The sequence below is a fragment of the Dendroctonus ponderosae genome, unplaced genomic scaffold (genome assembly GCF_020466585.1).
Source record: "Dendroctonus ponderosae isolate FM_Combo_2020 unplaced genomic scaffold, Dpon_F_20191213v2 Dpon_F_20191213_1, whole genome shotgun sequence".
NCBI lineage: Eukaryota > Metazoa > Arthropoda > Insecta > Coleoptera > Curculionidae > Dendroctonus > Dendroctonus ponderosae.
Window position 1 is genome coordinate 44,144,179 of NW_026017110.1, and position 22,355 is coordinate 44,166,533.

The window sequence follows — 22,355 nt, forward strand, 5'->3', positions numbered from 1 at the left end:
TATTCTTATTATTATTATTATTTTTTCTCGTTGATACTTTCTGATTGGGTAAAGAAGTAGAGTCAGAGTCAACTGAAGGGTTTATACTCAAATTATTCAATTGAGCTAATATATTTTCAACGGACATAAATATATTATTTTAAATTGCACTTACATAACTAGGAAGACGGCTTTGGTCATTCTGTCGTTGCCTATCAGAAGACTTTGAAATTCAGCGATGTTGAGTCTGAAAATAAATAGATCTTCTGGCGAAAAAGACGATTTGGTTCTTTTCCGAATTTTCTTTGTGGATGTTGGTTTCTGGCAGTTCCTCAATGGAATGGGTTTTCTGATTGTTGAGAAGCCACTATGTACAAGGTGACACGATTTCCGCAAAGTCAATTTGTTCGATCGATAGTTCAATCGGTACCCGAAATTGATAGCACGATGCAATCAATCAGCAATGTTATCAATACAATCGATCCTACCGACTGCGCCAGTTAACTGTTTGAAGAATGACAAAGCGTTTTTAAAAACTACTTTTATTACTAAAATTGTTACAAGTTTACTTAAGCGTGGTTGTACTCTGACTAACTTTAACATTAATTCAAGGGTATAAGCAAAACATGATGCTTCTTTATAAAATGATGATTGGCGGTATTCCTTAGCTGCTGATACAGCGGAATCCATGGGATCTGGCCACATAACTCATACTTAAAATCTGTGACAAATTTTCCTCGGATTTGGCTGACAAAATCTTAAGATACAAGCACATTTTCAGTAAAAAGTGAAAAAAATGGTCGTGGTAATACTTCAGTAACAGGACAGGGGTGTGAAAGCTATATGAGCAACACATTGCAGAATAATTGCAAGTAATTGTTGCAGTTGATCAGTATCAGTGCCTAATTCAAATAAAACTTCTTCTTCACTTCAACTTCTTTTTCAGTTGCCTAGCAAATTGGATTTCAGAAAGTCTATTTTTATAGGTTATTTTCACACCATTTCATTTCTTTTGCAATATATTGATTTGTATTGATTGCATTTGCTTGAATTGTTCATCACATGCTGAATTTGGAGTTTCGCTTTTTATGCACTAAGGCTATAAAATGACCGCAGTTCTCCAAACACATTTTATTTTTCTAACTGTTTTGGTTTGCACAAGTTAATCTGAAAAACGTTTCAGTAATGTAAATAAACAATCATTAACACTTTCATTCAAAAATAATGTATTTGGAAATGTTGGCCATGTTCAATAACCTCGTAAGCTAGTAGTCAAAGACTTTAGTTAGAACCAGGCGTTTTTCTACCGTTTTAAACTGAAAAAGTCAGGATCAATTTCATTCGAAAACTTTACCTCTTCAGTATCACTTTGTTGCAATTTTGAAAGGTAAACTTCTGCACTTCAAAAATTGACGATGGGAAGTTATGAAATTAACAGCTTGTACAAATTTTACTTTCCATCAGCTTGAGTAAGTGGAAGTGACATTTTGCTTGGATGCTGCGTTTTGGAAACTCATTTTTATGAACGTTTTTAAGTGCCTCACCGTTCGCCGTTTTTAATCTTCCTTTATTTGACAACTCGCTCTTAAAACCCCTTCAGGATGGTAATCCGAATGCTCATTATCAGTCGTTCGTTTTAATATGTCGCAACATGGCAGGCAGAACATTTCGCTTGTTCATAACAAGCGGCTGTTGTTTTTCGCATATTTCTCACCCACTTGGGAAAATCGCTGAGCGTAACAGGGAATTATTTATATCTTCGTCACGCCAGCACATTCAGAAATATTACATGTTCTACCGATTTGAATTTCTGGATGTGATTTTAATTTGATGCGCCGACAGATCTGGACTGAAATAATAAATTGCCGTCCAACCTTCTCATTTATCCACCCATATTTCCACATTCTTGAAAAATGTGCCCTTTATATTTGTTTCTCGATTCAGGCAGGCATTCAATTACTTCCGGCATTTCGGTATTGACGTAGCACCTGAACCAATTGAGGCATATAAACATATACTTCCTAATTGTTTTCGAAACGTTTGCTTTTATTATCTCAAAACAAATTTATTGCCACGTGTTGAGTGTATCAACTCAAACTTTCCGCTTTGTTTAAGGAAGTATTGTTAGCTCACTCGTTGCCACAACATTTTGCAGTTTATTCGAATTAAGTTTTCAGCTGGCTTTGTTGGCCTGGAAAGTTTTCTTCAAGATTACTGTTTATTGGCTCTTGATAAAAGTACATTAGTTTTGAACAGTTCGAAACTGTGACTGATTAAACATAGTTGACTCGTGCACATCTAAATCAATTGATTAAGCAGTTAATTAGTTATATGATGAAGTAGTTAGTGATTTCAACAGTTAGTTTATTTATATTCGACTTGCTTGTTTTTTATATACAGTTTCGGTTTATACAGGGTGATTCAAATTTGGCGTCTTTCCTCTGGAGGTGTTGTCTGGCGACGTTTTAGAAGTACAGAAAAAATAGGTAAAAAAATTAATTGTTATTAAAAACTGAGAAATTTGCCCAATATAGAAAAACGGCAACAACGTTTTTCTAGGTATATCTACCTAATTAACATTACATGAATACCTGCTGCTTCGTAATTATTTAAAACTCCGGTAACCATTGATAAATAGAGAAAGTGACAATAAGGTAGACAAAGATAAACGGTAAATTCAACAGAAATCATTGGATGACGGAACCTATTTCGAAACTCATAACCTCGAATTATTCATTTGTTTACAAATTACAAAAACATGCATTTGAGTCTGTAACTCCAAACAAGTGCTTGTGTAATCATCTTATTATGTACTCTTCTCGAGCAGCTTCTCGTATTCGGTTAACTAACTCCTGCTCAATTTATATCAATGTTCAGTAATCCACTGGCGTAAGTTCTTTCAGCTTCTGCTGTCTTACTGGAGCATTTCCCCTGAACTAATAGCATATCCGCAACTTCGTGAAAGAAAATGCAAAGTAAGTCACAGTTTGACAAATTATTGATATTATTGACAAGGACTATTCAACCGTAATTATCTGTGAATGCCAAAAAACATCATTGCCGCTTTGACTTTTCATCAAAAAATTGTAGAAGAGAACTTTTTTAATATAGAAAATGTTCGTAATTTGAAGCAAATATCGCAATTTTTCTTTTTGAATGCTGCAGTATTCCAACATGCTTACAATTTCAAAATAATGCTTAATAGCAAAGTTGAAATTCGATTTTCAACTGTTAATATCTTCTAGAAATTATTGAAAAGATTTAGAAGATTTCAGATATAGAAAATTTCAATATTTTTCTAGTACCTTCCAAGTGATCCCTTATTACCCCTTAAAAAGAATTACGCCAGTTTTGGATCACCCTGTATGTCGGCCCTTGTCTATAAACTCTAAAAATCTAGTGTGTTACAAAAAATGTCAACATCTTCCCCAAAATGAGTTCCACAAAAAATGCATTGTAAAAATGATAACTCGGTATTTTCTAAATAATCCTATGCGAAATAAAAATGTGCATTCACGCTGCTTTTACTCGTCTCCGCTTCAGACTCTTCTAGATTCTTCGCTTTTGCTTTCATTTGCATTCCAAAGAAACGTAATTTGCACGATTAAATTAAGAAAAGCGCCTTGGCATCTCGTTTATATGAGAAAACGAAGATAAAAGGATAAGAGCGCAATATTTAATGTTGGGAATTACACAGTTTTTCGGTCAATTTTCAGAATATTAAATGGCCAGAACGGCGTTAGTTTCCTCAATTGGAGTTGCTTGAAAGTGAGTAAAACGTTTGGAATTTGATCAGGTTGTTTGTTTATTTGCACTGTGCCTTTCAGATTGAAAACACTGAAACGACAACTGACAATTTTCGATAAATGAATATAAATTACAGCACATTTTTCATCAGGTTTTTGTTCATTCCTGATTGATGACGAGCTTATAAATGATGTAGTTTAGTTAAATGCGCTTTGGGAACCATGCACTGACAGCGGTTATTCTTAGTATTTATTGTTTCATGTGTATGTTGAACCACATGGCATACATTTGAAATTGACTCAGGATGATTTATTACTAGCAGCTGAAAATGTATGTTTCTCATTTTTTTGCCGGGCTTGACTAGATTTTCAATTTGGGCGCTTCTCCAGAGCACATCGATGTAGAATTGATTTAAATCCTAACACGGTTCATTACGCCGAAGTTTAAAATTAACTTTAAAACTAGCTTTTGAAGCCAAAATAGTATCTGAAAACAAACTGAAAAAACTGTGCTCTTTCAAAATAAACAAATGGACTCCGATAGGCTTGCGAAATTTGAGTACGGTAGAACTGTGTTCAACATCTAATTAAGTGTAGTTGCACTGGCATTAAAAAATGGGGTCACAATATATCACAAATAACAGCCGATGCCTGCAGAATGGTCCATAATGAACTATCTCCATCAAAATGGCAGCATGTTGCCAAAACGACAGGGCGATGTTATCGCGGTTACCTAAATCATCCGCTGGAAAGGCAAAACTTCTCTATGCATGCATAAACATGATGAAGCGTCTAGCATGAGCAATTCTGCATGAGGTACAATGTGTAAAACTATCCCGACTTTAATGTAAAACGACCCAGATGCACTCACGAGAAGGATCGCATTATGAAGGGAAAATTGCATTTGCTGCTTGGGAAATTGACTGGACAAAGAGCTGGGACATTTTAATTTATGCTGGCTCACATGGTTCCGAAAATGCCGGCCTGAATTTTGTGGTAGTCGGTAGTGAATGGAGCCGTCCCGATTACGTGGTGAACTTTAGCCTTCATGAGCTTTCGGAAGTAAACATGTGAACGGAATGAACAGAACTTTTCTTCCACCAAAGCCTGCATTTTGAATTTTGGTTATATTAAAATATCAGTACACACTTTTTCAAAACAAGAGGTTCTCTGGTCTTACGGGCTAGGTAAGTGAAAATGTTACTTTTGTTCACATATTGTTCAGATATTCAGATCGGGAATTTTGGTTCTAATTTTAACCATTTTAAACAAAACTTGGGGAAATCGAAAATATGAGATTTTGCAAATACAGTTGAATCATAAAAAAGCGCGTCATGGTTGAAAACATGACATTAATATTCAATGTTATACTAGGCACTTTCAATTAAAAAAAAAACACTATTCTATTCTGATTTCATCAGCTGCACCTGTTTCGCTGCATAATTTACAGGACGAAAATATTTTATTCTACAACCGATTGAAGACTAAAATTTTACCAAAACCCGCTGTTAAAGTTCAGGCGTATTTTAACACTGCATAGTGAAATGTTTTTTGCTCATTTATAAGGTAGTTTTATCCACATGCGTTTTAAAATTAATATCGAACCCTAACTGAAAATGTTTTGTAATAACTCAAACTCAAGTGTAATAACTGTAAATTTTTGCTCTTCTAATTTATACAGATATTTCACATTCGATATCGACTTTGGATTTGATCTCTAACAAAAACATCTTCCTCGACAAAATCTGGAAAAGTTCACTTGGATAAAGTGGTTAGATTCATGTCTAGCTTCCATTCTGATTCCCATAAAATCTCAAAGATTTCCTAGGCCAAGAGCCACAATTTCCATTCAACTCAATCAAATTGTATTTCCGCTAACTATGGATCCGCATATGCAGCTTCAGCCCAATGCTTCAACATCTGAAAAATCGTGTTCTTGACCACGCCAATTTTGTTGGATACAGATAAAATTTAAAAACCATTTACATATTTTTTCAGAAGACTTAGAAAGAGCCTACATAAACGGTTAAAATGAAATAAATTTGCCTAGTCGGAAACCGAATCAATAAAAACCATCCACACCAAGGCGGCGAAGCCGATTTCACCAGCAGCAACAATTACACATGCTTTCCTTTTATGCGTTTTTGTTAAATAGTTCACTATGCTCAATAGCTGATCCAGCTAGAAAACGAATTAGACCGCCATTAGCGTCATTTTCCTCGTTTTTTTTAGGGGTGATAAAGGATAATTTCAAGCAAATTAATTGATTCTAGATGGCCCATAAACTGCATCCAAGCCTCCGTACGGTGTTTTGCCGCAGAACAAAGTATAATCAAATAAATTGGGTTTTTTTACACTGAAAGTTTACATTACTCCTGAACGTTTATACGCTTTTAAGCAATCTAGGAAGGAATTTCGAGCTCACCATGGAAGATCGAGTTTAGCGCAACACAATATATATTTAGTTCTCGGAAGCAGTTTTTATTGTTTTACTTTTAATGCTTTGTTTACTGAACTAAAAGGATTCCATTGCAGCACAGTAATTACTCCATTACTTACGTTGCAAACTATCGGTTACGCTTCTTGAGATTGAAGAGTCTGCTTCAGACTGGTGTATTCTTCACTTTCCAGTAGTAATTTTAAAACGGGTTTTGTATTTAGTAGATTTTGCCTAAGTTTCCCAATGCAAATACGAGTTTAGCAAAAGGGAGTTGAAGCTTATATTAAATAAGTAAAACTTATTTCGCTATTGATCTCAGAAAATGATTTGCGAAACATAAAAATCACTTCCAATAAGCCCTTTTCATTTATGCCCTTTGAGCAAAGCATAAATGGCATTACTTTCCTGGAGCGAAATAATTCAAAAGGTTAAGTTTTTAAATACCCAAAGCTTGGTTCGCCCAAAGGGGCTCTTACGCTGCTGAAAAATTCACGATACAGTTTCCCTGGAAGCAAAATTACAGTTTTAAACGATATAAAGGGGGTTTTATTTTTGAGACTTTGAAGCTTCTTTAGATAGGTTACGAAGGAGACTATTTAATTCAGCCTATTTTATTCTGTCAGGGCCATTAGACGATTTTATTTTTAATGCAAACTTACGAAGAGGTCGTTCGTTCTCATAAATCGGCTTTTCTTGCCATAGGTAAGCAAGGTTTTTGCAAAAATCAGTAAAAATAAAATTGTAAATTTTCCTTGCGAGAATAGTAATTTTACGGGACATTTTAAATGATATCGACTCGATCGATCGTATGAAAATTCCTTTAAATGCATCGCAAAAAATGGTAAGCGTTGAAAATATAGCAGGTTTTTCCTCCGTTTATTTACTAATAGATTTACGTCATTTGTAAATTTGAACACTAAAGCTAAATTGTGCAAATTATCGATATTTGAAGAGGTTTAGAATATGTTTCCAGTCGGTGCAATTGTGGGAACAACATAAGCTTTTCCTTTCCCATAGTCCTTCTTCTCTCTTCCTGCAGACAACAAATATCATTTTTTGAATTTCACCAAACTGATTTCTTCGTTTTTCAAGCTTAATCGACCGATTTTTCTGAATAGGCACTTACCACCAATTGGAAATGTACATACATTTTAATTGAAAAACTTAAGCCGTATGCTCATCTTAAGAAAGTTGGACTCGTTTTGGTAATGGGTCTATAAACATTTTTATACTTTTTTGCTATTTCACGCTTTTAACTACTCAAATAAAATCAGAATAGTACCAAAACACAAACTATAAAACACAAAACGGAGCAAACGAAAACAAATTGGCCGTATAAAAAATATAAAGGATGGCAATATAAATAAAAATAATTTATGGCTCGACTAAGAGCGTTTAAACCAACTTACCACCGAAGAAAAATATGACTAACCGTAATCCAAAAAGCAAACTCGCTCTGCAAAAGAGACACCAAGCAGCAATAGGAAAAAATAGAAGCATAAACTAGGCATAATATGTGATAAATCTAAGACGCGAAGAGTTCAAGGATCGAAGAGACACACATTTTTTATGATAAATTAGTCTCATTTTTAGTGTCGTAGCCTCTAAATTCCATGTTGACATCTTTGCTTGCATTCTCCCGTTTAAACGCTTTTAGTCGACTGTTTTGAATATTGAACAATTCAGTTTTTTAGAGTGTGTAATTTCATTTGATAATCAAAGTTATATAGATCGCATAGTACAGAAATATTTCTAGGTAGTACCAAAGGAAACTGGATTTTTGTATAAGACATGCGACCTGTTTGCCGTTTATTTCCGATGCTTCCCCATAAATCTACATGCACATATGTAATCCAGTTTAGTTACAGCTCTCCATCGCACTCCCCGAGGCCTCTAACAGAATATATTATCACTTATTTCTAGCATGTCTATAGGATTTCCCACTTCAAATCCCGAATGGTGCAATCTGTGGCTAGGAAGATGCCAATCCAGCTCCCTTATATCCGAAAACGCTTCCCGAAGAAGTTACAACGCCTTAAGCGAAATTTAGAAAAGGGTTTTCCTACTTAGGAGCGGATACGTTCTTGGGCCATCTAGTCTAGGGAGTAATATATTTTTAGTTCGGGAGAAGCGTTTCGTTTCATTGTTTTCTCTTAATGTTTTATTTGTGTGGCTAAAAGGATTTCGCTGTTCACGATAATTATCTTCATAGGATATAGAAATTTATTGGTTAGTTTGTATTCCGCGGCTCGAGGAGCAGTTATATGTGCCTCCGGTATATTCGTTAAGAGCTTATTGGACGTTTTTAATTTATTTCCCTATTTTATCACATAATTTTTAGGAAATTATTGTCTACTTGGATGGTTTAGTTGGGTCGGACCTAAAAACTAAGTAAGACAATATTTGTTTATTGTTTTTTGGTCATTTGAAAATTCTCAAAAATTCTCTTGTAGTGTTCGTGCCGATTAAAAAAAAATCAAATTGTACTGAATTACAGAAACATTAAAATGAACAGGAATTAACAAATCGTGTATTAAAGTGTGTAATTTTCTTGTTTTTGCACAAAAAGCGTGTATTAAAGTGTGTAGTTTTCTTGTTTCTTGTTTGTTTTCTTCATTTGCACAAAAAGCTCCTGTTCTCCCTGGACATCTTAGCATTTTGATCCCACTTCATTGAGTCAGATCAATTACTTTAAAGTTCCAATGCATCCAAATAAATCTTCTGCTTTAACAGCATCCACAATCCAGCAAAATTTAGCACCGAAAAATGACATTACGTGAACACGGGAACGGCGTTTAGTTTAAGTGTTAAATTATTGCCTTAGACAGCGACTCTCATTGCCTGTCCGATCTGTTCGTCCGACTGGAAGTTTTATTAAATGGTTTCTTTGTAGTTGGTTTTTCCGAAAATCTACAATGTAATTTTACGTAGCTATGAACGAGATGAGTATTTTTGTGTCGCTGGATTAGACAGCGCTGAAAATGTATAATACACTTTTGTGAGCTATTCGGGCATTGTGAGTTAACAAACATTGTTCCAGCAGACGAGCTGAAGATTGCCAAAGAGGGAATCTCCAGTTATATTTGGATAATTCTCGTCATTCACATTCATCTCAAGCCACTAAATAATACTTAATTGAATCCGAAAATCCATTGACGACAACGTCTCATATGTTTGTGCTCAAGATTCCCCTTACGAAGCCTAAGATCCCAAGCTGAAAGTCTACTTAGAGACTCGAGGCAAATAGATTCATAAAATACATTGTTTATTAAAGTTCGATAAAATATGATTGAGCATTTCCTACGAAGGGCAGGTATTAGCGCAACTTTACGAAAATTGCAAAATCGATGTGGTTCCCGATATGAATGGATATAGCTTTATTATACCCAAGCCATCGACTAAGAAGTATCAAATTTGCAACGAAATTACTTGCTGAAAATGAATGAAATCTCGTCATAATATTGGAGGAGCTTGAAACCATAAATCATTTTAATTGACCGACGCTCAAGGAATGATGATATCAAAAAGTGATAAAACATACAGCTGAAAATCAGTTAGAGAACACTATCCATTCTAAATTAGTTTCTGTTCTTTCATGACCTTACTGGACCATGCGGGTTGTTCTAGTATGATTACTTATACATCAGTTGCTCTTTATAACCCGCTTCTAATAAACCCAAACGAGTTTCGCTCTAGTACTGCTTTTCGAGTTAAACGGAAAATTATTTAAATTTTAAAATTTCCCATGTATATTCGTTTCCAGTTCATTTAATTTTTGGGAACTCTGCAGATGTTGCCGTGCTGTCTAAAGCGCAAGAATTGCTCCATGAGCTTTTCATGTAATTCGAAATTAGTTAGGGTGACTGTTAATCAAACGATTCCTTGCAGCTTTCCAGTCGTCGTGCAAGATTTTAATTAATTTAGTTAGCTGTGGTGCACTTCTCACGCTTATACAATGATTCAACATTAAAAAAAACAGCGTTTTCTCTAAACTCTAAAACTGTGATCTTCATCAGGCAAAGATGCAAAGCTTGCAACTCAAGCGTCTGAAAACTTGAAATTTTTCTTTCAATTTCGAAAGGCTTTAAACTCGTCTAAGGAAGTAGATATTCAATTCAATAATAGTTGAAGTTCAAAAAAGTTGAACAAAGTACAAACTCCTACAGATAAAGAAGTGCTTTTTCACCCAGCAAAAGTTGCAAAAGCACAGCAAATGAAAAGCTTAATTTTCGCATTGATCATAATTAATCCAGTTACAAAGTTTTCGTCTTAAGCTCGCGAGCTAATAGAAAATATGATTTAAGCTAGAAGTTTTCAGGGTTCGCTGTTGTTCGCAAACTTTTAATGTGCCAAGATATAACAAAATATGAATGGCTTTGAATCAATATTTATCACCTGCCTTAAATAGAATTGGGAAAATTCGCTGAATCCAGCTTAACAAAACTGAAGTTTTGATCAACTACGTGAAACTCCAACCTCTTTATTTGGATTATCCTCGAAAATTTGTCAGTTCTGAAATTGATAATCGATAGTTTTAAAGCAGCAAAAAAAGGCCTCTTCATGTATGAACCAATAGAAGGAGAAAGTAGCAATTGGTGCCTTAGCGCAATATGTAATTCTGCTGATACTCAAATCCTACTACAAAAGACTCCTTCAGCTTAAATAAGTCCGCTTTTGAGTTTTCGTATAATTTGACAATCAGCTCCAGTTCCCGGATGAAATGATTTCTGTTCCATATACAAGTGATTCAATCCAAAGCTCGACAAATTAATAGAATTCCTCCGAACAGGACCGCTCGTTTACTTAATAGAATAATTCTTTTACTAACACCCCTTAGCTTTCCGTGGACGATGCGACGCTGCATTGGACAAAACAGCTCTTAGTTGAATGAAATTTATTACCTCGAGATAAGGGTCAGGGAGTCTTTCCAACATTTCACAATCTTGTTCCGAAATAAGAACGAGAAGAGTTGCAAAAGGACAAAATTACGAGAGTAGAGCTTACAATGGGAGCTTGATTTCACTGGTTCAAAACACGAGTAATATAAGTGACTTGGCCATGTCCCGCCGATTCGAGGAGGATAATAGTTAATGGAGCAATTTTTTGCAAAGGAGCAGAAAAAAAACAGAACAAGCCGGAAGCTAAGAGAAAATGGCAGAATAAAAAGTAATCCTCAATACAGTTTTCCTGGTCACGATAATATGGATTATAAAGGGAGATATATCAGGAGACGTTTTGGAACTGATACCAGAAGGCTTGAGCTTTCGAAAGGTTTAGAGCAAGAAGTTGAATTGAGAACTGGAGACACGGGATAATTTTATTAAATTATATCTTCCACAATAATATCATTGTGTTCAATTTATTATACTTTGTAGTTTTTGCATTGTTCTCAATTGGAGCCTTTGGTTCTGAACCGAAATATTTATCACTGCAAAGAACCATGTGAACTCAGGCAATATAATACAAGCCAGTCATATTAGGCATTTTGTATTATAAATTTAGACAATTTAACCAATTATTCCCCTAGTAAACGGACTCTCAAGATGCATTAACTACTAAAGGTAAACAGTATTTTTTTTAACGAAACAAGTTTTAAGAATTACCCACGAGCAGCAATAAAGATGTCGAACTTTTGTGTTAAATTCTTGACACAGTCCAGTTGTAGCAGAACCATTTTCTAAAAATTGTGATATTTGACTTGGACAATTACTCACGTTTAAAATGATCATATATTTAGTTGCGCATTGTTTGCAATAATCGCGTAATTGTATTGAAGTGAAGTGAACTGTAATTGTGTAATTTTAACATTCGATTTTACTGTTAATCAGTTTGCTTGTGTTGGCATTGCTGTTGGGAAGCCTTAATACTGTAATATATTCATTTACATAAGCTAAGTTGATTAATCTAATACTGTTGACTTGGTAGGAATGGTATTGTGTTAATGACTATATGGAGGCTGTGGTGTAATCAATATTGAATGTTACAACATTTGGAAATCATGTAATGACGACCTTTTAGGTCTGGCATTTGCAACAAATGATTTGGTTTCTATATACAGCGGATTTGGCATAACTATGCTTATTTATATCAAAGTGTATCAGACAAAATGTAAGAATTGACGACATTTAATGTAATATTAATTCTCACTATTTTTTTAGTCTCTGTTGCGTAATGGACAATGATAAGAAAGGTACACAACTTACGAGCAAAAACATATTTCGGACTAATTGCACAGCGCTTTTATTGCTTATTCGGCCCGATGAAGCAAGAAAAACATGAATTTTTCACATTTGGTATTCTATCGAGTCTAATCTATTTTATTGGTGCATAATGATCTTAGCAAGATCCTGGCAGGTCACGTTTGTCTTTAAAGACAATATTTTAATACCTTCTTTTTCAAAATTTATGAAGTTCAAACTTCTTATCGTAATTTTCACGATTGACTATTTGTTTGACTAATTAATAATTAAATTATTGTTTACCGCATATACAAGTAATTTTACTTTCACCCTATTTTACTTCTATATTGACTCTAAAGTCTTGCAATTATTTTGAAATTAGCTATGTGCCGCCGTAAATGGTTTAATTCGAATTTTACAGGCCTGGGTAACACTGTGTTGAGTTGCGCTTTTGATTTTTTGCCGCTCTCTGAGTTAATGAGTTTGAACTCATTGGATAATGAGTTATAACTCATGACCGGTGGCGATATTTTAGTATATAACAAGAAAAAAATCAACATATTTCTTATGTGCATACGATTGCTTGAAACTTTGCCCAAAACGACAAAATCCGAAGATTTTGAAGAATCTTAAAAAATTTCGTTTGACGCGTTTTCCAAATATTGATTATATGCTTTTGGTCATTTTTTGAGAAAACCTAATTGTTGTCGAAAAAAAACCAAATAACTTTGTTTCGATTTTGTCCCAAATTCAAGGGTAAAACGGGTATTCGAAAAATACTATAAAGAATACCAAACTGTAAAGACGACGACTTTTCTTGTAAAATCCATCTTTTAACTTTTTTGCATAAAAGACTCTCACTTTGCTAGTATTTTACAGTAAAACGTTAGGAAAACCGCGTTTTTCCGTTTAGAGACAGTTTTGTTTAAAAATGTTGATCTAAAAGTGAAGAAACCGGAACCTAAAAAAAAAAAATAATAAACCAAATTATTCACAGAGACAAAAGTGTCGAGTTTTCCGAATAATTCATAATTAACTTTCACTTGTTCTGTTCGGTGAAAGAATTTTGAAAAAAATCTAGGAAAAATTATTACTCCCATTAGTGTCAGAAAAGAAGAAAATCGTCGAACAAATTTTTTTTTCCTTTTTGATTAAAAACTTAGTTTTGTGATCGCTTTTTGAGAAAATCCTAACTGGAGAAGAAATTATTTTCGTTTTCGTCCCGAATTCGACGCTGAAAAAGTTTGTGTAAAATTGCTACAAAGCTATAGATTTATCGTAAATCTTTCGAATCTTAAGTATTTCTAAGTGAAACTTTACAAAATAGAGCGTTTTTGAGTGGAAACTAAAGCAAAAAAAATCCGTCAAAATTAAAAAACAACATTTTTTAACAAGCTGTACGTGCAGTCTTCAACAGAATGGAGGTGACGAGTTTTCCCAATAATTTATTATACATTTTCGCTAATTTTGTTCTTGTTTTGACAGAAAATTATTTGATACTTGTCTCAAATTTGACGCTGGAAAGGGATTTCGAAACTTTTTACAATGGGGACATTGATTTACAGGGCGAAGGACACGAGTATTCTACTAAAATTTATTTAGTATTCATTTATTCAGTATTTTTAAGGAAAACTAGAAAATAAAGTGTTGTCTTCGTAGGCAGAATTGCTTAAAAAAACTTTGCTAAAACTGGAATGACCTATTATAGAAATTTTAAAAATCTTCAGAGCGATGAGGGCGGCGCACTTTCCTAATTATTTTTGGTAAAAATTGTTGCTCTCTGGTCGTTTTTACAAGATAATCTTAAATACTTTCAGTAAAAAACTAAATAAAATTATTTGGTTTTTGTACTGAATGCGAAGCTGAAAAGGGTGTTCTCAAGATACCTGCAACCGATGAATGAGGCGAATTTTCTAGCAAACTGAGTTTTGTCATTTACGGCTGCAAAGACCCCATTATTGTCAGAAAAGAAGAAAATAATCAGCAAATTTTACTTTTTTGCGTTTTTCATCAGTGAAGCTAAAAAACCTAATTTTTTTAACTCTTTAGCTTTCAGAGGAATGGAAGTGACAAATTTTCTAAATAATTTATTATAAACTTTTGCTTATTCAGTTCGTTTATTGATAGAAAATTATTTGATTTTTGTTTCAAATTCGAAGCTGGAAAGAGATTTCAAAACTTTTTACAAAGCGACGAAGGAGGCGAGAGTTCTAATAAAATGTTTTTCATAATTTTTCGCGAAAAATGCCTTAAGATTGCCATTATTTTAAGTAGATCTTTAGAAAATTCAGCATTTAGAAAAAAGAGTAATTCTGCTAAAACTGTAAAATTCTGAAATTTAGCTAGTTGATTTTATTGTCGCCTATTTTTTAAGCAAACTGATTCGATGCCCAAAAATGTTGTCTATTTCCACGATGCTTTATAGTAAATCCTCTATCTGATTGTCGTATAAAGAGCAATTGCCCCTGTCAGTCAGGGAACCATTAAAAATGCTTATTCATATTTATCATCAATATTTAAGTTATTGTGTGCCATTTAAATTTGCATTTCGTTTGGTTTGCCGGCATTTTGCCCTTCAACCAGATATGAATTGTTAGCAAAGAATGTACCTGAAATTTTCGTAATTCAACTGCAATTACATATGTAACAATATAGTTGATTTATGAAAATATTCTTGTAAAAAACAAATTATTATACTACTAGTACTATAATAAGTAGGTAACAAAGTATGTTGTTCGAGAAAATATTCAACAAATAGAAATGTGGGATTTCGATAAATTTTGCTTCTGTAGTCTGTTGTCGAACAGAAAATCTAATTTAGAATTTATAATTAACTTTCATCGGCAGAAACGTATTGCCAGGAATTCAATAATTAATTGTATTGGAGGCTAAGGAACGTTTATGTTAATTACTGAAAGCGACTCATTTGACTTCAAAGTTACACTAACAATGTTCTGACTAACTAGAAGAACGATGAAATATTTCACATAATTATGTATTTAAAATTTGTCCCGGGACACAAGGTTACTTTCAGATAACTCAATTAATACGACACTTTTTTACACTCTTGCACTAAGTGGCTTGATAAATAGCGTCAAAATGAAAAAATCACAGCCACACTTGAACGTAATAACGGGAATATTTTGTTTAAATTCCGTTTTAATATAATGTTTGTCTCAGATGTTGCAGTCAACTAGTTCAGCATTCCTCTTTTGCTTCAAGTTGCAAAAATATTGTTGGCAATAATTTAATCCTGCCATTTCTCTGGATCATTTCAAAACACCTATCATGAGTTAATGTACGAATATTATGTGTGGGGCAAACGTGCTCGCATATTATTCCAACATTTTCAGTTTCTAATACCACAGTTATAAATAATGGAAGCATGTATATTTTAGAGACCTGGAAGTCCGCCACGGCAATGAAGTTCTAAAAGAGAAGTTTTGAGCAAATTTTGCAGCTGGGAAAGTTCGTGTAAAATTGTAACAATCCGTCGAAAATAAACCGACCTTTATTTTTGTTTTATTGAGATCTAATCAACGATCATAAAGACCAGAGCAGCCCATAATGACCTCAAATAGCTGTTTCAAAGCTGAGTTTCATTACAGACGTAAAAGTTTCGTGGAATTGCTAACCGCAGCGGTTTCTACAACGAAACGGCGTTTGGCCTGATGTGGGCTGTGCTAAACTAATTGAGGCCAATTTTCTCGAAGCAGCTTTCAGATGCAAATTGTCGGATTATAAATTTCGCAAAAGTCAAATAAATACGTGAAAGAATTTCAGAAGTTCGTATGTAGGAAATTGCTAAAGCTTAACAACAGCAATGAACTAGTGCATGTAATGGAACTTCTAAGGTTTCCACAAAAGAGTTGATTTCAACCTTTTAGTAATAAAATATGTTTCCACTAAATGGAAATTCAACGCGAAATTTTTTAGATAAAATTTGCTTTTCCAAAAAGAATCCGTCATTCCATCTGGCCTGAAACGTTCTGCATAATGAATTAGACAGCCCAGGCCATTGCAGCTAAAGTAAAGCTCTTAATTTTCAATCCAGCTCTTAAATAATTTATATTGACATAATTCCCTGCCTGGAAGGTCCGATGCGAAGTAAAATTTTGTGGCAGCTTTTGTTTTACGTCTATTGGTGTTCTGGCTTTTATTAGGTCTAATGGATGCCCTAAAATCGTCCGTCGAGAGATTTATATATAACCGGTATCTTTGGTATCGTCGAAAGGAAACAAAAACTCTCATAATGGCAGGCGGTAAATCGGAGCGATCCGACGTATTGAAAATTGCCAGCAATTTGCTTGCATCAGCCTTACCAATAAATAAACATTTAGCACCGGTGGAGCAACATGATACAGAATCTCCCTAAGCGAAACATGAATTTCGTTTTGCCCAGGTTTTTAGTAGTGTGCTCATGCAGTTGTGCAAATGATTAGAATTTCCGACAATTGTTGATCAGGAGAAGATCTGAAAGCAAATTATCATTAGACTGGACACAGAAACTTTAAGACTGAAGTCGAAACCTACTAAAATCCTCATTTTTGTTCCAGATTGACTGTCAACACCCTCAGAGGTAAGTGTGAATTGTTTGTCTACTCAAATCAATGTGGGTCCCGAGAATCCAATTCCAACTTGGGCTTAATCGCTTCAAAATCTGGGCCTTTAATAGTTTTTGTCCTCGAAAAATCAATCGTTATTTGCAATCAAAATTCCGTGTACAAGGCATTGCTTGAAATTAAATGAAGTGGAAGTAAAAGACAAGGCGAAGACAAAATTACAGGAGCCCCTTTCGCAAGTAGTAATTTTTGTTCGGCGGAATTTTAGATTAGTTTGTTTTTCTCTTTAGGCAAAGTTTCCCATTCGTGAAAAGCTGACTTCCACAAGCTTGATTTGCAGAAAGCGCTAAAATGGGATGGATGACAGAACTTATTTTTATGTCAAATTCAGAACTTTATGGATAGTGTGCACATAGATTGGGATATTTTTGAATATAGAACAGCAAATCTGGTCTATAAAATTTGATTAGTTTAAAAGATAAAACGTAAAACCATCAATATTTGAAGTCAGCTGTATTTGGTTCAAGCAGTAAACTTTTTAAGCAGAATAATCATACTGATTTTCAATGTTCTACTTCTTCATTTCGTGCAACTTTAATATTCCTGAGTGGTTCAAAAATTTTAAAACGGTTCAAAATGTCTTTAATTTGTGCTGCTTTTTCGTGGTGGAAACTGACTAAATACTTGCGAGTTTATCTGAATTCTTACCAACATTTTTTTGTTAGAAAGTAAACCCATTTGCTTCAGTACTGTTGGCCCTTAGTTTTTATGTTCATTGATATAGTCAACCATTTGTCCCGCACAACCTTATAACAAAGTGTTAGACGAAATTATAGTGTTTTTCTCAGTAAATTGCGCTTAATAAAATATTACCCCTTGTTTCAGCGAGCTACGTCAGTTTTACTAGACTAATGAAACTCTGAAGAGGACCTGAAGACAATATTATCTATTTCTGCTTTCTTTTCGAACACTAAACCAAAACGTAATGGAAAATAATAGCCCTATTAAACCCGTCTATACATAAGTGCGCTGCACCTTTTATTGGCCTGACTGAATCCCGGTCCTTAATAGAGGTAGTTTTTTATTAGGATATAGTGCAGTAAAACGAAAACTAAAGAAACTTTCGCAAAGTTGATTACGTAAAATGGTCCAGACCTATTTCAGTTTTTGCTTGAAAATGGAACATGCTGCCGAAAATGCCAGTAGATTGATTGATTTTACATTGAATGCTTTACGTAGTTTCGATAGCTAAAATTTAAATTAGATGCGACATCCGACTAGCGATCTTATAGTATTTCACGTTTTTGCGATGTCAGTTTTGCAACAAGGCGGAATCAGTTTAAACTTATGTTCAAACGGGATATATTTCAGTGGTAACCCAGTTTTAGCTCTGCCCCAAAACCAGTTTCCAAAGTCCCTTGGGAAAGCCATATGTTTGGCGCAATTGCATGTAACTCTGAGGTAGCAAGGAAATATATTTGTGATATTTTCGGCTGAAAATAATATCAGCATTAAATTACACATAACGTTTCCGTATCCGTTCCTAGAAACTCACTTTATATCTCCCTTTATAAATCAGATAAATGGTCTAATGTTACAACGTTGGCAATGTGACATAATGGCATTCTCTTCTCGCTTCATGCAATGTTATGGTTATGTCTATCTGCCTTTATTTTGTCGGATTATGCTTTTTGCGTCTCGCTTGACAAAAGAATAACTTTCAAACTCCGGATTTACATAAATGAGAATTCTTAAAACGACTACTCGTCGACGGGGTTGTTTGAGATAATATTATTTCTGTGCATTAAGAGTTGTTTTGTCTTTTCATGCGCTTCGAACTGCGAATTGCGGACCTTCTCTCCCAAATATGACCATAAAGATCTAACTGAGCGCTCATAAAAGCTTATGAAATTAAAAATACTTTATCCGCATTATTAACTCTGTCATAAAGTAAGCAGTATTATGCTCTGAAAGAAACGTGATGTAAATTTTGCAATGGATCGTTGATCGTATTATTGTCGGCAAGAATAACAGAAATGTGAAAATTGAAAATGTAAACTCCTCATACTTCCACGGAAGCACTCAAAACATTTAATACACATATACGGTATAAAAGATTAACGACCCGCCAAGTTTCTATCAAAACAAAGGTTTCGAGACATTATATACATTATGCGGAGCATCACGAGGGTCTCGTTAAATTTTAATCGGAAAAGTTGGAACATTCGTAAAATAGAAGCAAATTGTGGCATTTTTCAACCAAAAATTGCAAAGAAAATGCTGGGGGCGTGAACGCTCAAGCAACTGCACCTTTTAAAACTTACGGGCTACGTGCAAGTGGGTTTTCATTACGGGTAACACAAAAGTTTCATGCAGAATGAGTTTTGACTAAAGCAATCTCACAAATGGGGAAGGCGCTATGATTATTAATATTGTCGTTTCCGATATTGCGGAAATATTAGCTAGTTTATTTGTATTTGGCATGCTATTAAATCTGAAATGCATATGGTATTAAATCTAAAACAAAAGATGGTTTTTAATAAAATATTAGTTATCTTCTTTATCAGCCTGTATTAATCCACTCCTGAACATAGAGCTCTTCCATTTCCTTCCATACTGACCTGTTTTGGATTGGGAGCATCCAGTTCTTTCCCGCTAGTTTCTGTATGTCGTCTCGCCATCTTAGCATGGGTCTGCCTCTGCTTCTCTTTGTTCTCCGTGGTCTCCACTGCATAACGATCTTCGTCCATTTCTCATCATTTCGCGCAACGTGTCTTTCCCAACGCCGCTTGTTTTTTGCAGTTTGTTCTATGGCGTTACTCATTTTGGTTCTTGCCCTGATATCTTCGTTCCTTTGTCTATTTCTTAAGCGAATTCCCAGCATAGCACGCTCCATCGCACGTTGATAAATCCGCAGGTTTTGTGTACTTTTCTTAGTCATATTGACTGTCTCGAGCCCGTACAATATAACTGGTAGTACGCAGGCATCGTATATTCTCGGTTTCAGATTAACTAGTATCTTCGGTTCTTTAAGGATATATGTGAGTTTTCCAATGCTGCCCATGCCAACCTGATTATAATCCTTATCTCGGCTGTCTGGTTTTTCGTCAGGCTCTTTGCCTAGCCTGATGTTGTGTCCCAGATATCTATATTCTTACACTAGTTGAAGTGTTTGGTTATCGATATTGACATTGGTGTTGGTGTTGTTTGAAGTCATGATCTTCGTTTTCTGAAGGTTCATTTCTAGTCCTACCTTCTGTGACTCTTTCTTTCGTTCGCATACCATGGTGCTAAGTTCGTCCTGGTTGGTGCTCATAATCACAATGTCGTCGGCGAATCAGAGATGACTCAAAAATCTTCCGTCTATGTTGTCTCGCTTTTGTTGCCATGTCAAGTTCGTACACACGTCTTCTAATCCCAGGGTAAATAATTTTGGAGAAATTGAATCGCCCTGTCGTGTGTTACGCCTCGCCGTATGAGGATCTTATCGGTTGTCATATTTTTCTCTATTTTGACATGTTTTGTACCACCCTTGTAGATATCTTTGATGAGGTTGGTATATGTTGAGTCAATCCTTGCAATATCCTTTGCCTCTGGCACCGCCCAGGTTTCTATCGAATCGAAAGTTTTTTGTAGTCGACGAATGCGAGGTGTAATGGGATATTATATTCGGTACACTTATCAATAAGAGTGCGTACCGTTTGAATGTGAGTTTTTGTACTAGACCGCTTCGGAACCAGACCTGTTCCACGGACCAGTAGAAATCAAACTTTTTGTTGAGTCGGTTGGTTATGATTTTGGTAAGTAGCTTACACAAAACGGACAAAAGACTGATCGGTCGATAGTTTTCGATGTTGGTTCGGTCGCGTAGAGAGTTTGAAGAGAGTTATTATATTATTTATCCAGGCGTCGGAAAATTTTCCCTCCTCTAGGCATTTGTTAAGAAGGATGATTAGTGCTTTCTCCAGAGTCGTTGCCCCATTCTTCGCCATGTCTGTTGTAAGGCGGTCTTCTCCTGGAGCCTTTCGGTTTTTCATCTGCTTTAGTACCATTTTCAGCTCTGCAGTCTCAATCTCCCGGATATCCTCGGAGACCTCATTCAGGACCACCTGGTCTATACGGTTTGGCTTAGGTATCGATTGGCTGTAGAGTTCCCTGTAAAGTGCTGGATAGTTGATGTGATCTGTTCCCTCTCTGCCACGACTTGTCCTTGTTGGTTCTTAATTAGGTATATGAGCGAATTTCCATTTGCCCTTTTTCATCGGAGGACTTTCATATTCATGTTGTCTTCGATGGCTTCTTGTATGATCTTTGTGTTATGAGATCTTAGGTTACTTTTAATCGCTTTCTTTACTCGTGTGTCTAGTTCTCGGTATCCTATTGAATCTCTGTCCATTTTTCTACGTTCTGTTGGGAGTGCGTTAGAGCTATGGCAGAGTTTCGTGTTAGTTTTTCCTGCCATGGAACATACTTTTTTGCGCTGCTACTTATATGGTCATTTATACCCATATTTCTCAGATCTTCAGTTTGTTCTAGTCTTTTGTTGATTTGGGCGTTGTTTTCTTCCATTTTGTCTTTGAGCTGATTTCTTGTTGGACGAAGAGCTTTACCGATTTGCTTTTTTCTCTTCAAGCGCGTGTTTCTATTTATTGTGGCTCTTACGATTCTGTGGTCGCTTCTGGTATTAAAACGGCTAAGAACTGATACATCGGTACAGGACCGTCTATCCATGGTGAGTATATCGTGAATTTCGGTATTAACTGCGCCATCCTGGCTTATACATGTCAATTTTCTCTGATGTTCGTTCTTGAAAAACATTTTCATGCAGTTCATTTGTTCTTCATTCATAAAGTCAAGCATCATCTCTCCTCTATTGTTTCACGTGCACAGTCCAAAATTACCGATGTTAGGACTGTCTATCGCAATTTTACGACCTATCCTAGCATTGAAGTCACCAATTATAACCTTCAACTTCGTATTTTGTTGGTTTTTAGCTGTCGTCAGATCTCCATTAAATTGTTCGGTATCCGGTGGCTGAATTATCTGCATGCTGTATCTCTTGTTCAGTTGGAGCATAATGTATACAGGGTGATTCAAAATTGGCGTCATTCCTCTGGAGGTGTTGTCTGGCGCTGTTATAAGAGTACAGAAAAAATAGTAAAAGAAACTAATTGTTATTAAAAACTGAGAAATTTGCAAAAAACTATATCACAAATACGCCAGCAATGTTTTTCAAGGTAATCTGCCTAATTAACATTGCGCAAATACCTGTTGCTCCGGAATTATTTAAAACTCCGGTAACCATGGAATTATAGAGACTGACAGTAAGATAGACAAGGATAAACGGTAAATTTAACAAGATTTGTTGACAAAATGTCAACCTGTTCTCATAACCTCGAATATGGGTGTTTATAAATAAACCCTACAACACCAAACATTTGAATGGTTA

General features: G+C 35.1%; 1 protein-coding gene across 1 annotated transcript in view; it reads left to right on the forward strand.

Moving 5' to 3' along the window:
• The window catches only part of LOC109535953, a 149,480-nt gene that overhangs the window by 39,742 nt on the left and 87,383 nt on the right, over nucleotides 1-22,355 (forward strand). Inside the window, exon 2 of the mRNA XM_048670331.1 lies at nucleotides 16,901-16,923. The gene's annotated coding sequence lies outside the window, so the exon portion shown is untranslated. The remainder of the gene's footprint in view (nucleotides 1-16,900; nucleotides 16,924-22,355) is intronic.